Here is a 17,558-nt window from a genome sequence, read left to right as displayed (position 1 = left end):
AAACGCACTTCACCTGTAAAGACACACACAGACTGAAAGTAAAGGGTTAGAAAAAGCTATTCCACACAAACAGAAACCAAAAGTGTGTGGGAGCACCTAAACTTATATCAGACTAAATAGACTATAAGTCAAAAAAATAAATAGAAAGGGACAAAGAAGATCATTATGTTATGATAAAGGGATCAATTCAGCAAGAGGATATAACAATTGTAAATGAATATGCACCCAACACAGGATCACCTACATATTAAAAGCAAACATTATTAGAGATAAAGAGAGATACTTACCAATACAATAATAGTTGGGGACTTTAATATCCCACTTTCATCATTGGACAGGTCATGTAAGCAGAAAATCGATCAAGAAACATAGAATTAAACTGCACTATAGACTAAATGACCAAACAGACATCTACAGAACATTGTATCCAACAATTATGGAATATGCATTCTTCTCATCAGCACATGAAACATTCTCTAGGATAGATCATATTTTATGCCACAAAACAAATCTCAACAAATATAAAAAATAGAAATCCTATCAAATTTAGGAAATTTCAGAAAAAATTGATAAATTCCTGGACAGACATAACCTACCAAGATAGAACTAGGAAGAAACAGAAAACCTGAACACACCAATAACAGACCAAAGTAACAAGGTTGAATCAGTAGTAAAATGCCTCCTAACAAAGAAAAGCCCAGGACCAGATGGCTTTACTGCTAAATTCTACCAAACATTTAAAGAAGAATTAGCAACAATTCTTTTCAAACTATTTCAAAAAATTGAAGAAGAGGGAATTCTTCCTAACTCATTTTATGAGGCCACCACTACCCTGATAACAAAACCAGACCAGGACACAACAAATAAAGAAAACATAGATGCAAAAATCCTCAACAAAATACTGACAATCTGAACCTAACAACACAATGAGATTATACATCATGACCCAGTAGGATTTATCCCAGTGATGCGAAGATGGTTCAACAAATGCAAATCAGTACTTGTAATTCTACACATCAACAGAATAAAGGACAAAAAATATATGATAATCTCAATAAATGCAGAAAAATAATTTGATAAAATTCAACATCTTTCATGACAAAAACTCTACAAACGTTATGTATAGAAGGAACATACTTCAGTAAAATAAAGGCCGTATATGACAAACTCACAGCTACTATACTGAATACAGAAAGGCTGAAAGCCTTTCCTCTAAGAACTAGGGCAAGACAAAATTGCCTTTCACTACTGTTATTCAACATGGTACTGTAAGTCCTAGCCACGGCACTTAGGCAAAAAAAAAAAAAAAAAAAAAAAAAAAAAAAAAAAAAAGTACATAAAGGGCATCCAGATTGAAAAAGAGGAAGTAAAATTGTCCTTCTTTGCAGACAACATGATCTTATATATAGGAAAACCTAAGACACCACCAAAAAACTCTTAGAACTGTTAGAAAAATCTAGTAAAGATGCAGGCTGCAAAGTCAGCATGCAAAGATTAGCAACAATTCTACACACTAAGAATGAACTGGCTGAAAAGTAAATTAAGAAAGCAATATCATTTATGATGAGAAAAGTAAAATACCTAGGAATAAATGTGAAATATATCTACAATGAAAACTTAGAGACACTGATAAAGAAATTGAAGAGGATACATACACAAAAACGGAAAGACATAGCATAATCATGGATTGGAAGAGTTAGTACTGTTAAAATGACCATACTATCCAAAGCAATCTACAGATTCAATGGAATCCCAATCAAAACACTAATGACATTTTTCACTAAAATAGAAAAAAATCCTAAAATTTGTATGGAATCACACACACACACACGCGCGTGCACACACACACACACAAACCCTAAATAGCCAAAGCAATCCTTTGCAAAAAGAACAAAGCTGAAGGCATCATACTGTCTGACTTCAAAATACATACAAAACTATAGTAACCAAAACAGCATGGTATTGGTATAAAAAAACAGACACATAGACCAATGGAATAGAATAGAGAACATAAACATAAATCTATGCAGTTACAGCCAACACATTTTCATCAAAGGTGGCAAGAACTTACATTGGATGAAGGACACCCTGTCAATACATAGTGCTGGAAAAAATGAATATCTATATGCAGAAGAATAAAACTAGACCCCTATATCTCACGACATACAAAAATCAACTCAAAATGGATTAACGACTAGTGCAGAAGACCCAAACCTGTAAGACCACTAGAAGAAAACATAAAGGAAATGCTTCAGGACATTGCAAGATTTTACGGGTAAGACTTAAAACAAACAGGCATCAAAAACAAACAAAAGAAGACAAATGAGACTATATAAAACACAAAAGCTTCTGCACAGCAGAGGAAACAATCAGTAGAGTGAAGAGACAACCTACAGAATGGGAGAAAATATTCAGAAACTAGTCATCTAACGAGGGACTAATATCCAGAATGTACAAGAAACATTAAAAAAAAAAGGTAAAAAACCCCACAGAAAACAAATAATCCAATTTAAAAATGGGTAAAGAAGCTGAATATACGTATATATGTATACGTATATATACACATACATATATACATATATATATATATTTTGAGATGGAGTCTTGCTCTGTCGCCCAGGCTGGAGTGCAATGGCACAATCTCCACTTACCACAACTTCCGCTTCCTGGGTTCAAGCGATTCTACTGCCTCAGCCTCCGGAGTATCTGGGATTATAGGCACGAGATATTTTTCAAAAGAAGACATACAAAACAGCCAACAAATATGTGAAAAAAAATGCTCAGCATCACCAATCATCAGGGAAATGCAAATCAAAATCATACCCATATATCATCTTACCCCAGTTAGAATGGCTATAATCAAAAAGACAAAAAATAACAAATGCTGGCAAGGATGCAGAGAAAAGGGAGTTCATACACTGTTGGTGGGGATGTAAATTAGTATAGCCATTATGGAAAACAGTATGGAGGTTTTTCAAGAAACTGAAAATAGGAAGACCATAGAATCCAGTGTTCTCACTGCTGGGAATTAATCTAAAGGAAAGGAAACCTCTATATCGAAGGGAAAACTTTATTCCCATGATTTTTTGCAGCGCTCTTCACTATAGCCAGGATATAGAATCAACCTAAATGTCCGTCAAAAGATGAAAGGATAAATGTGGAATATATACACAATGAAATACTATTCAGCCATAAAAAACAATGAAATTTTGTTATTCGCAGTAACATGGATGAGGCTGGAGGATATCATGTTAAGTGAAATAAGTCAGGCACAGAAAAATAAACACCACATGTTCTCACTCATATACGAGAGCCAAGAAATACTGAGCTTATAAAAGTGGAAAGAAGAATTGTAGTCATTAGAAGCTGGGAATGATAGGAGGAGGGAGAGGATCGGGAAAGAGGTTAATGAATACAAAGTTACATTGTACTGCTAGATAGGAGAAATAAGTTCTAGTATTTTGTAGCACTGTTGGGCAAATATGGTTAACAATAATTTAGTTCGTATTTTCAAAAAGCTAGAAGAGAGGATTTTAAATGTCCATAACACAAACAAATGATGAACGTTGGAGGTGTTTGTTATTTTTATCTTTATACATTTCATCATTACACATTGTATACATGTATCAAAATATCACTCTGTATTCCATAAATATGTACAATTGTGTGTCAACTGAAAATCAAAGGAAAAAATAGGCCAGGCACAGAGGCTCACGCCTGTAATCCCAGCACTTTGGGAGATCAAGGCAAGTGGATCACCTGAGGTCAGAAGTTTCAGACCAGCCTGGCCAACATGACGAAACCCCATCTCTACTAAAAATACAAAAATTAGCCAGGCATGGTAGCAGGCACCTGTAATTCCAGCTACTCAGGAGGCTGAGGCAGGAGAATCACTTAAACCTGGGAGGTGGAGGTTGCAGTGACATGAGATCGAGCCACTGCTCTCCAACCTGCGCAACAGAGCAGGACTCCATCTCAAAAACAAAAACAAAAAAGGAAAAAATAAACAAAGCCAATACTATACTATAAAATAACACATCTGTCTTTCATTACTCCTTATTTTTTATGCTGCTATAATTTCCTTCATGACATTGTTACCAAATGTTATTACATATATTTGTTTATCTTCTGTCTTTCCCTCTGTCTATAGTGAGAGGAGGGCGGGGACTTGGTTTTGTTCACTGTTGTATCTCCAGTGTATAAACAGTGCCTACCAGTTAGCACACACTCTATAAATACATGCTAAGTTAAAAAAAAAAAAGACTAATTTTGGTATTACTTTACTTGAATTTCTCATAAAATATTATGGAAGGCATTAATATTTTTAAAAATATAACATTTATGATTTGTTTTTCTGAGTATAAAATAAATTCATGTTAGAAATGGAAAGATTCAGAGAAACACAAAGAAAAAGAGATCACTAGCAACCCCACTGTAATTTTTTTAAGATTTATTTTATTTTATTTTACTTTGAGTTCTGAGATACATGTGTAGAAAATGCAGGTTTGTTACGTAGGTATACGTGTGCCACGGTGGTTTGCTGCACCTATTGACCTGTCTTCTAAGTTCCCTCCCCTCCCCACTGTAATTTTTATCTACAGTATCTAGTGTTCCCTTTCTCTCTCTGCTCTGTGCATGTGTGTATTTAAACAAACGAGATTGCATTACATTTTACGAGTTGCTTTTTGGAATCTTAACGTATTGGGAGCATTTCAATGTTGTTTGATATTTTTCTGTAGTACCATTTTATTGATTGCACAGTGTTAGTCCATATGGATAGAATAATTTATTAAATTAAAATCCGCCTTTTATGTTTTCCAATTTTTCACAGTGAAAAAAAATCATGAGAAGTATCCTCATAGGTGAGTCTTTTCACACATCTGCACTAGTGAATATCTGAATTTTAAAAGCCACTCTAGACCTACATAGGTGATGGTAAGCCATTTTGACAAGAAAATGTCATAATCCGTCATTGTTAGCAAATATTGACACATTACAAGTGAACATAACATTGGTTTATATGGCGTTAGGTAAATATTGTTTCCCTGAGATAACTTGTATCTAAGAACTTCTTGTGTTACATCTATAAGGTTTATGAGAATGTTTAAGATGTAATGTATTTCTGTTATTGAATTTCTGCTTTTATCTTTATGAATTCCATAATTTTGTTTTCCATAGTTTTGTTTTACGTTTCTTTTAAACTTCTTTATTTGCATAAATGATAAACTTATCATCTCCATAAACCCATCATAAGTTGAAAATCTCGTAAGTCGAAAATGCATTTAATACACCTAGCCTACCAGACATCATACCTTATCCCATCCTGCCTTAAAGGTGCTCAGAATACTGACATTAACCTACAGTTGGGAAAAAATTAAAATTCAAAGTACGACTTCTACTAAGTGCATATTGCTTTTGCCCCATGATAAAGTCAAAAACATCGTAAGTCCAGCTATCCTAAGTCGGGAATGATCTGTAGAGGTTAAATTGGGAACTTTGACCGTTCAATGTTGCTTTTGTTACTTTTATTTTTTGTACATTTCCATCTATTGTTATAACTAATAAGGTTAGTCTAACTTCTGACATATTTTCTGACATCTTTCCTTATGCCTTATCATGTGGTCTCACTTATGTCATCTTGTTTTGTGCCCTTTTTTTTTTTCACAGCGACTCCATTTTGTTTCTCACTGCTAAAAATGCAGACATGGTTTTATTTTTATCTTTTCTGCTGATTTGGGATATACAAGCTCTATGTTAAACTATTTATGGTTTGCTTTAAGATTCAAAAGCCTTCTTTGATTTTTATTTCCCTAATAATCTGAACCAAAATAAATCCTTTGGGTCATCTTCTAGCTAAGCTAAGGAAATAAATACAATCACAATCCCTTTGATTTTTCAGTTTTTATTAGTATAACTTGAGAATATAGGTTAATATTACTGTTTTAAAATTATTATCTTACATTATATATTTTCTCTTTCAAGAAATAGTTCAGATCATTTAGTTTTGCACATGGATTAGATTTAAACCTACATACAAATGCTTTTGGTGCTCACTCCAAGTACTCTTGCGCCACTATTTCCCTATTCCTGAGCTCATAATTTTGCTTCATTCGTAGTCAACGTGATCATATAATCAAGTAATAGTTTTTCAAAAATTGTACATGGATGATACTTTCTCTAAGCTATGGCATTTATATACACATCTTTATTTCACCTGAAGGACAATTTGGCTGCCTATGAAGAGCTGGATCTGAAATAATTTTGTCTTAGTATTAGATAGAACTGTCCCAGCTGATCTCAAAGTCCATTTATCCTTTTTTTCTAAGTACCTTGTCTTTTAGTCTGGATAGGATTTAAATTTTTTATCCTTATAATTCAAAATGAGTGCCAGGATGTAGCTCTTTGTATCTCTTTGTACTTGATTTTTGCCTGGAATTAAATGATTCTTAAACTCTCCACCCCCCCCCTCTATATATATAAAATATATATATGCACATATATATGTGTATGTATATATGATCACTTTTGCAGAGTATTTCTCTGACCTTTTGTCCAGAACCTAAGTTACCCGTACGATGCTCTGAGTTCTCTGATCATAGCTACCTTCCTTCTTTCATCTTTTCACATCCATCCACTCTATTTTCATTCTGTAAGAACTCAACTTTGTTTCCATATCCCTAACTCATTTTCATCCACTCCAATTGTGCCTTACACATCTTCAACAGTGAATTATTCCATTGTATTTTTAGTGTCCTTTTGATCCTGTCCAATGTCATAAATAACCCTCTCCTTTCCTTTTCTCTACATGACCATTCTTTCATCTTGATTTTTCATTGCTTGTACTTACACCTTTTATTTCCTGGAGGCTTTGCAGTCTTACAGTCTACTGAGGGTGCTTTTCTTCTGATTTCTGTAATAAGTCACATTCAGGGGTGCATTTTTAATTTGTCTTCATATGATATTTCATTTCATCTGAGCAAATTTTTATAGGCTCCATTTATTTCTTATCTTTACTTGTAAGTAGAGACTAATTTAATGTTTGCCAACATATATATGAATCACTATTGAGCCCCTTCCTGAATGTAGGTTGTAACCAAGTTCCTTTTCCAGATCTTTAGTTGAGGGAAGTTGATAACTATTCCAAATTTCTGATACATATTCTTCTATTATAAAACAATAAATTATTGTTTTTTGACTCCTAATTTCTGATCCCTGTAACTATAAGCAAAGGAGTAAATAAAATACAGTTTCCAAAATCTGTCCTCCATTCCTACTTTTATAACTCTTTGTATATGAGAACCACAGCGTCTTTGATGAGACTGACATGGCTAAGTGATCATCAAACTTGTTTCCTCTTCTTCCTGGACACACAGCCAGGCTACATCTCTAAGTTCGCTTGCAGGTGGAATTCTATCCAGAGGAATGTGAGTGAAAGTGATGGACACTTTGTCTATGTCTGAGCAAGCGAAAGCTCTCACATGTAATCTATTCCTTTCCAACAACTGCTTGCTGGATGTTGATGGTTAGCACAATTTTGGAAGCCAACTACTTAAGAGGGCAGGGCTCTGGCAACCTGGATTCTTGAATGACTCTGAGGAGCAGGCAGCACCACATTCTCATTTGGATGACTGAGGCAGAAAACAACGTGTGCTGTGTTAACTGCAGTGGTAGGATTCATTTGTTTCAAAAGTTAATATGCTTTTACCAATATACACTTTCCTTCGTCTACACTTAACTTCTCAGTTATTTTCTAAGAATTGCTGAATCTGGGCAGGCATGTAGAGACATTGGAGAAAGGGCTGGAAATTTTTAGGTAAGATCACAATGCTTAGGCTATCTCTCACATGACCTCCCTGAGAGGGGTGGGTTCTTGGCTTCATCCAGGAAAGAATTCGAGGGTGAGATGGTGGTGTTAGACAGCAGCTTTTGTTGAAGCAGCATTGTACAGCAGGAGCAAAGGACTGCTCCTTGCAGAGCAGGGCTAACCCATAGGCAATGTGCCCAGAGTAGCAATGTATGGGCTGTTGGCAGCTGTGTTTATACCCACTTTCAATGATATGCTAATTAAGAGGCAGGTTATTCAGAACTTTCTGGAAATGAGGCAGGGATGTTCTGCAACCATAAGAGGTAACTGTTTATGGGCCATTGCCATGGTTCATTGCCATGGCATTTGTAGATTGTCATGGCACTGGTGGGAGTGTCTTTATGCTAATGAACAGTGAGGGGAACTAGAGGTTGCTTTCATCACCATCTACTGGTTTTGGCCAGCTGCTTCACTGCACCCTGTTTTGACGAGATCCTGCTCCAATCAGCGGGGTCATGATTGGTTGGGGTCATGACCAGTGTTCTAAAAACAAGTCCTGCTGATCTCCTGCCTTGATAGCACTAGGCCACATTTGCTGGATTACATGGTCAGTGGACTAGATGTTTGTCCCACTAGACTGCAGGCTCCGTGTGGGTAGTGATGATCTCTGCCTCACTCAGTGCCCTGGCCCCAGCACCCAGCACGGTGCGGGCCCACAGAGATGCCTCAATTATATATATATATATATATATATATATATATATATATATATATACACACACACACACACACATATATACACACACACAAATATACACACATATATATGCATATATATCATTGTGATTTTATATATATATAATTGTAATAATTATGTATATATAATTGTGATAAAATGCACATAATATAAAATTTGCCATCTTTACCATTTTTATGTGTACCGTTCAGGGGCATTAAATACTTTCACATTGTTGTGCTATCATCACCACCATCCAACCACAGAACTCTTCATTTACAAATATAATCAATGATATTTATAGAAAAAAGGGATGAGAGCTCCTTTTTATAAAGTGAAAAATTATTTGTAATGTAAAATTATATCTCTCCCAATTTAACCACTGGGGAAGTTTGGACATATATATATATATGACTTTATTAAATAAGGAACACCTATAAGGTAACTGATGGATCTAGAAATACTTGCATATATGGGCTGGGAAAATAAAATATTACTGATGGGATCTGAATGAAAAAGCTGGGAAAAAGGTAAGTAGATAAATGGGCGTAACCTAGAAATAGGATATACATTTAAACTATCTTTAGTCTTTAGATACAGTAAGATGGTTTGTAAATGAATACTTAGATGTTGAATTTCCTTTTAATGTTGGCTCTCAGAGGAGCAAAGCATTCGGCCATTTGATTATATAAACTACAAACAAGTAATTTGAAAGTGTTTTACTCTAAGATAAAAACTACCCAAGAGAGGGCTTGTATTTGGGAAAAGTCATTTAGGTTTGATTCCTGTGAGATACTTACAAAGCTACAATATTGTTAATTGACTTGAAATTGACTTGAAACTCTTATTGTCCAACAACATCCTGTTGTGTGTGTATGTGTGTGTGTCTTCACAATATTCAGATAATTCTGCTTGGAGTTTTGAAGCCTGTGGAGGCAGAAGACATATATCCATCCTAACATAAAACTTGCAGTGTATTAAGGAAGAGTCAGGGTGTGGTGGTATATGCCTATAGTCCTAGCTACTTGGGAGGCTAAAAAGGAATTACTGCTTGAGCCCAGGAGGTCAAGGCTGCAGTTAATTGTAATTGCACCACTGCACTTGAGTGCACTCCAGGCCCAGGCAACAGAGAGAGATCCTGTCTCAACCACAACGACGACGACAACACCAACAACGGAGTCAAAGCAAATTAGAGGTGATAGAGCATATGTGTGCAGATAATTATATATTTAAATAGTGCACATAAATACTAATTACAATAACTACTGAAGTAGTGAAGGATACTAAAGTAGTCTGGTTTTACCATGAGCAGGTTTAATGAAAGGCAGTGTCTCCAAAACATAGTGATTTGAAGTCAATTTAAACATTTTTTCTGAACCAACACAATTAGCATGAATGTACTGAAGTTATGTAGTTTACAAGTGAATCTTTCAGACCTAACATTAAGCTCTGTAAATGCCATTATAAATCAGTATGTCTAAAATGCCTCATAACAATAGATTCATACAAGAGACATTGATAAAAGTCACCAGGTATGAACCGGGTCAGTTTTTCCTATTCTTCTTCTTTTTTTTTTGGTACTTCAAAGGAGACTATGATCAATGTCAAAGAAGCAGTAAAACTAACTGAACTAATTACAGATCTACAAGGGGTGTGTTCTCAAGGTGAGTAGCTTCTAATTACCAGATACCATCAGAAGGAAGGGCTGTTGTGAGGTGCTGAGCTCTGCAGTACTTTTCTGTTCCCATCAGTTAGCATAACATCATTTGGCTACTACTCTGGGTATTGATGTTATGTAATATAAACACGCTTACATAAGGAAAAGAGAGATAAACACATAACCAGTGCAGAACGGTGCCCTTCAGAGCACCCATGTTTTGGATTGTGCTTTCTGTAGAACAGAAAATACTCCTTCAATAAATTTGTACAATAAGTTGCAAACTATTTGGAAGTGACAGGAAAACACACAATGTAAATATGTGTTTGTTTCATGTTATTTAATTATAACATCACTTTCTATTAAAGGATTCAGCTCTATATGACTAGTCTATTATAATTTAGTCTACAATGAATGGGTCCTAATGGTATACGCTTGTGGGACACCTGGTTGATTTTTTTTTTCTTCTGTCAAAAACAAACTTGCCTATACTTGTATTAAAGACATGGCCTATTTTCTTAGTAGCATTGTACTTGGAGTTGATAGTCCTAGGTAACCTTCTTTCTCTAGTCCCTTCTCCCCAGAAATTCGCAGACACACCCTGGGTGCTATTAAGAATGAATCCTGCAGGTCCATTCATGCTATGAAAAATGGCAGAATCTCCTTCTAATTTGAGGCTGAATAATATTTCATTATATATACATTATATATAATACATACATACATATATACGTGTATACGGACACACAACTTTCATTATATTAAGTGAAATAAGCCAGACATATAAAGAAAAATATTGCACGATCTCACTTTTATGTGGAATCTAAACAACAACAACAAAAAGGTCAAGAGGCAGCAGGGTGGGATGGGGAGATGTAGGTCAAAGTAGCAGATACGTAGGATGAAAAAGTCTGAAGATCTAATGTACAGCATGGGAACTATAGTTAATAAAATTGTATTAAGGATGTTTGTTAAATAAGTAGATTTTCACTGCTCATCACAAAGCAGTAACTCTGTGAAATGATATGTTCATGTGTTTCACTATAGTAACCATTTTACTATCTATATGTATCCTATGACATCATGTTGTAAACCTCAAATATATACAATGAAATTGATTTTAAAAAAAGATTGAACCCTGGGTCTAGCTTTGAGTCCAGGCTCTACTCCTTGTAGAGCTATGCAACTTTGAATAAGTTGCTTAATGCCGTTTCCTCATTTGCAAGATGTAGGTAGATAAGAGTACTTAACTCGAAAAATTAAGTGGATTAAAGAAGATAATAAACCAGTGTGTGATTAGCACCCATGTAGTTGCTAATAAATGGTAGCAACTTTGTTACTAGAAAAGCCAGCTGCATTTGATGTTGTGCAGATAAGTTGTATGATTCACTTCAGCACTGCACTCCGAAGGCAGTCACAAACACAAGCGAAGGCAACCACCAAACCAAGTGCTGCCTTCAGTAGGTCAAAGCCCTCTTCCTTGTTGCTGGCTTCAACTCCTAGGTTATCCTTTACAAAACGTAATCCTTACTGAGCCTGCGTGGGCCTTCATGGCCTTGCTACCTGGCACTAGGGCATGAAAATCATGCCTGGGTAGAAATCAAGAAGGGCTGCTCTGCCCCTGCTTGGCATGTACAGTAGAGTCAGAGAAGTGATTGGATGGTAATACCTCCTGGGACTCTCTTCCCTTCTTTCCCATCAAACCTTTCTTCTAGAGCCATGATGCCTGCTGTCCTAGATGAGCCTTGTGACGTGAGCTCTTATTTTTATTGAGTCAACCCATAGGTGTTATCATACTCCTAATCCAGATATAAATAAACTTGTGGGAGGCCTTGTTTCTTGTATTTGCCTAGTTAGCTTCCTGAGAATTTCCTCCTTCATCCAGTATTGGCTAATTTCTGGGCTCACTAGTGACCGTGATAACCTGTGGTCCTTTAAGACACCGTGCAATTGGCCTGCCTTTCATATTTTTGCTTCCAGACTATTAAGAGGACAAGCTACAGTAAAAAGAAAATATCCAAGTAGCCCTTTTGCTGGTTATCTTAGTATTGGTGAAAAAAATACTTAATTTTTAATGCTTTCTAAAATTACACATATATATTTTATTTTAAGAAAGATCCTGTTTCAGTGGATTAAACATGTTTTAATCACCTATTCATTCAGTTGGTGAGGGAGGGATTCCTGTCCTAGGGTTATAAGGATGGCTGAAGATGCTCCTACCAACAACGGAAAGGTTAGATTAACAGCAATTTATTAGTCAGATATACTCACTGCCCGGGGAGTGGGGTCGACACCGTAGACCAAGTAGGGTTGTATTCAGGAACAGAGTGGACAACCAGGGGCTGCGGGAGGCAGGCTTTGTAATATCAAGAGGGTGAGGTGTCTCTTGGTTCATAGGAGGAAGTGATTGGCTTGTTTGAACAATTCGGAAAAGTAGCAGGAAGTTGAAACCCCAGGATACTCCAGGAAAAGCAGGAACTGCCTCTGCTACCTTTGAAAGGAAAGTTGTTCAGCCAAGGGACCTTATCCACAAGAGCAGAGCAAGGAGGGGAAATTGCAGTGAGAACATTCAAGGCCTCCCAGTTTCAACAGATGTCAAGGCAGCACGTAACACTCGGCCTTAATTTTAGACCTTAGACCACACATGTCAAGATGGCAGACCTCTCATTCTCTTGGTTTATATAACCAGAGCAGAACGATGTTCTAAAGGTGACTATCGTTCGATGAAAGACTTTTTCTTTCTCCTACATACTACACAAGGCTGAGACGAGACAATGCTGAGAAAGAAGCAATTATTTGGTATCGCGAGGCAATAAAGCATTCTATTTCTTTTCCTGAAATATGTATGCTGTTCTACTCATTAACCTATTTTCCAGCCTAGCAAGTGTTACTGCAAGTGCATTCCAGTGTTACTGGAGATAAGATTACTGATTAAAAGGAGGGGTAGATAGATTTATCTGTTTCTCAATGCAGACACTGTCTCAAAATAGAAAGATTTATAATTTCTTATGTATTATGTGAAGGTTGCTTCACAACCTCCCCCATCACATATTTCACAGTGTATTTATTTATATTTCTAAATAAATAAAACATTATAAAGCCTTGGAAAGTCAGTGAATGTTCTATACTTTGCAAAGGTTATTGTCGGAAGGAAAAGGATAAAGAGGGTCATTGTCCCTTTTCTCTTTCCCATGCCCTTTCCCTTAGGAGGAACGGTTGGTCATATAGCACTCACTCAAACAATGACATGCCAGCCAGCAGCTAAAGAGCATCAGGCAAATCTGCATGTAGCATTCTAAAAACCAGACCTTCAAGAAATGTAAGGTTCAACTAATAAAGCAGCTAAAACAGTGTCTGGCACATAGTAAACTCTTATTCCAATATTGGTTAACTAATGAATAAATGTTGACAGTAGCTGTGATTGAAATGAACCAATGCATAGTCCAAAAGGATGGGCACATTTACACGAAAACCTACTTGTTAACTCTCAAGGCCACTTCTTACATTGGACCATGTACCAATGTTAGCCTTGAGTCCACACCTTGGATCATCTCATGAGGATCATGTAAGATAGTCCCACTCTATGAGATCCTGGTTCAGTTTGTTCAGGGCCATGAATCTGCATTTCAGAAAAGCACCCCAGATGATTCTTAGACCCACTACAATTTAGGAATCACAAAGCTCAATAGTGAAATGTATGCCTTTTGGAGAAAGAGAAGGAAGGTAAGAAACTCCTGCTGACCAGCACAGGCCATGGTCACCCTTTCACTCAGGTGTGCGACTCTTCCTTCCCTACCTCAAACAATGCTTCTTCCCAATGCATATACGTGAGTTTCATGCTGAAATGACACGTGCCTTTGGATGATAGCTAACAGGTTTTTTTTTTTTTCATTCTAAGAATGTATTTTGTTTGTACTTATTTACTTAAATCAAGGCCACCTAAATCAGAAACCCCTTGGTCTCCATGCTCTGATTCCTTTTTTGATGGGCTTTAAAGTTACTGTCCCCCTCATCTCGGCTATGGTCCCAGTGATCCCCAGCCCCTGCCACACTCTGCCTGACTGTGTGGTGTTCCGTGCTGCCCTTTTCTACTGTCTCAAACTTGATTCCACCTCTCTACTCTCTTCCAGGTGAGTAAAGCAGGTTCTGAACTTCGCAAAGAGTTATTTTTGCTTAAGACCCTAAACTTGTCATAGTTTGACTCTCCCTTCTTTTGCTTCTTCTTATTATTATTATTTGAGACAGGTACTGTTATGTCGCCCAGGCTGGTGTTGGATTCCTGGGCTCAAGGGATCCTCCCGCCTCAGTCTCCTGAGTAGCTGCCAGTATAGGTGTGTGCTCCCCAGCAGTTTTTGAGATAACCTAGACTCCTTTGTGGTGAGAACGGGACTGGCATTTTCATAGAGAGGAGAAGCTGCGTCCTCAGCCTCCCGAACTGCTCTAGCCTTTTCATTTTTTCATCCCTGTTGGTCCCTTGTAGGGATCATCTTCTGCTCAGGACCAGAAGATGAATGCTCATAGGGTTGACTTGTGTGCCCCAGTCCTTTGGTGATGGCAATGGCGTCTTGTGGGAGTTCTGTCCTTTACCTTTCTCTCTCTCTCTGGGCTTCAGTCTTGGGATGGGAGACTTTCTGGCTTCCATCTCATCCATTCACTCGCGTATCCTTCATCGGCAAGGCCCAGACGAGGGGTCCTGCCATTAGGCCTTTAACTGTTTCTGCAGCAGGCTTGCCAGTCATTTCTGCTCCTTCAGCCACCACACTTGGGCTGCTCTCTGGGGAGAGACCAGAAGCTCCTCCTGGCATGCAGGACGTAGCCTCTGAGCACAGGGAAGTGCTTGTAAGCAGTTGCTCCAACTACCTAAAGATCCTCTGAGCACACCTGCCTTGACCTGCTGGTTCCATGTCCTACTGGATCCACAAAGGCTGCTCTTGCTGGTCCTGTTTTAATGTGCTCTGAGTCTGCAGACTTGGTGGCCTGTGTGTCCATAGCACTTGCTTTGGTGCCTGTTGTTACCGCTGCTGTTGCCCCTTCATTGAGCACTGGTTGCATTGCAATTAGAATGAAGAAGAGTGCCCTTCCATGAACACATGTGCTGGAGACGTGTTGAATTTCTTCCCCCTCAGCATAATCAGAGGAGGTGACCCCAAGCACCTCAGAGACCATGGGAAGTTCCTAATGCCGGCCTGATGCAGATTCTCTTCTCCACGGAGCACCATGGCCGCTGGGCTCTGCCTTCCACACAGGTATTCCCATTGTGTCCTCAGTGGGATGGCCTGGGTACAGATTTAAGCCTCCATTGGTGGTCTTAGGGGATAAACAAGGTTTTTCCAGATCTTTTGCATCTGCAGGGGCACGGCTGCAGGTGAAATGAGTGGCCATTGGCAAGCTTCAGCTGGAACTGTTGTCATGACTGTGGATGGCTGTCTTTACAAACCTCAAGGAGGCAGCCCTGTTGCCTCGAAAGTCTTTACAGTCCTACAGCCTCTACCCTGGATGTCTCAGCCCAGCCATTTTTTTTTTTTAATTTTTTTTTGAGACGGAGTCTCGCTCTGTCACCCATGCTGGAGTGCAGTGGTGTAATCTCGGCTCACTGCAACCTCCACCTCCTGGATTCAAGTGATTCTCCTGCCTCAGCCTCCTAAGTAGCTGCTATTACAGGTGTCTGCTGCCATGCTCAGCTAGTTTTTGTGTGTGTGTGTATTTTTAGTAGAGACGGGGTTTCACCATGTTGGCCAGTCTGGTCTCGGACTCCTGACCTCAGGTGATCCACCTGCCTCAGCCTCCCAAAGTGCCTGGATTACAGGTGTGAGCCACCATGCCCAGCCTCTCAGCTACTTCTGGTCAGCCCAGCAGCATGGCGTCAGGTATTTCCCGGCTGGTGCTGGTGGATACAAGGTCCACAGCCACCATTCCTGTGGTGTATAGATGGATCATCGCTCTTCTTTTGCTATCTGGAAAAAGTCTCTTTCAAAAATCTGTTAAATTAACTTATTTTTGGCCTGAGGCTGCTTCCATACCTTGAGTTTCTGTGTCAGGAGCCACAACCTAACTCAGTAGGTAAACAAACCGAAAGCCTAATTTAGGAGCATATTTTTGTAACAAATAGCTGTGTCACAGCCAGTCATAGCAACCGAACTTCCGCTAATCACAGGCTACCCACTGATCAGACCATGTCCAAAAAAGGCAAATGCCGGAGTTGTAACCAATCAAGCTATTTCTGTAGGGTACTTCCAGTTTTCTGTCTATAAATAATCCCTGCCCAGGGAGCTCTCTGAACTTCCACTTGTTCTGGGTGTTGCCTGATTCATGAATCATTCTTTGCACAATTAAACTCTGTTCAATTTAATTTGTCTAAAGTTTTTTTTCTTTCAACAGAACGATGTGTACTTGAAAACAGTACACTCTTGCACAGCTGTCCCTGGAGCTTCCCCGTGGAGCTGTTAAACTTGCCCTTCGCTGGCTGTTTTCCACAAAGTAATATGGTTACATAGATTCACGGCTCATGGCAATGTTTCATTAAGACAGTTCTTGATGGCCGCTCCACACCTTTCTCACCACATCTCACAGGCTGCCCTGCTGAGCCAGGTCTCCCTGGAACCCGGGGCTCCTGCGCAGGCCCCCATTTTGCTCCAGAACACCCAGGAAGGCGGGGCTTGGGCTGGAATGGGGACACCGATTACTCTCTATTCGGGCCTTTGGTGTCAGCTGAGGTCGATACTGGTGCCAGGATCGAGACTGTGCCCATCCCATCGAGAGCGGGCAGATGTGGGGGCGCACTGGACCGGGCCTCCCAGGCTGACACCCATTCACAGCAGCCTGAGCCTAATCCGCCACTGCTCGCCTTCCTCCGACGTCTCCACCTAAACCATCCTTCTGCACATTGTAACCCATCACTCCGCCCTTTGTCCACACATCTCCTTCCCCACACCCACAACGCGGTGGTCCCTGCCCCACAATGCAACGGAAACCTTGCGGAGTGCTAGACGGAAGCTGCGAGGCCTGTGTAGACACTGCCTCCGCAGGGCTGGCGCACTCCTCCGAGGGCCGACTGAGGGGTGGGTTTTTTTAAGTTGCAAAATAAAAGTTATCACCTGTGGGCCCTGAAGGCCTCTTTTCCACTGGATGACAGGAATGTGTTTGTTCAGAGATTGTAGTCTCCCTGAACTGGAAGGGACTTTAGAAACGGTCTATTACAACACTCTCCTCCTACATAGAGTTGGAGAAATTTCACCCATGGCTGGGCAGAATCAAGGAGGCTTACCCTTTGGTACTACAGTTTTTGGCATTACTGCAGGAACATAGTGTCCCAGCCATAATGTTAGGTAGTTAGACATCAGCAGCTGGGAGGGGGCGAGAGA

At 39.0% G+C, this 17,558-nt stretch overlaps 1 long non-coding RNA gene across 1 annotated transcript in view; it reads left to right on the top strand.

The window, feature by feature from the left end:
* LOC130541735 (uncharacterized) overlaps positions 1 to 17,323 on the top strand; it is a 46,243-nt gene extending 28,920 nt beyond the window's left edge. Inside the window, exons 3-5 of the long non-coding RNA XR_008955830.2 lie at positions 4,832 to 4,935; positions 15,259 to 15,443; positions 16,576 to 17,323. This is a non-coding gene — a long non-coding RNA (uncharacterized LOC130541735). The remainder of the gene's footprint in view (positions 1 to 4,831; positions 4,936 to 15,258; positions 15,444 to 16,575) is intronic.
* Positions 17,324 to 17,558: the final 235 nt, after the last annotated feature.

Source organism: Pan paniscus, chromosome 7 (assembly GCF_029289425.2).
Source record: "Pan paniscus chromosome 7, NHGRI_mPanPan1-v2.0_pri, whole genome shotgun sequence".
In the NCBI taxonomy this organism is placed as follows: domain Eukaryota; kingdom Metazoa; phylum Chordata; class Mammalia; order Primates; family Hominidae; genus Pan; species Pan paniscus.
The sequence above is the reverse complement of the archived record's forward strand: the minus strand, read 5'-3'. Positions and strand labels throughout refer to the sequence as shown.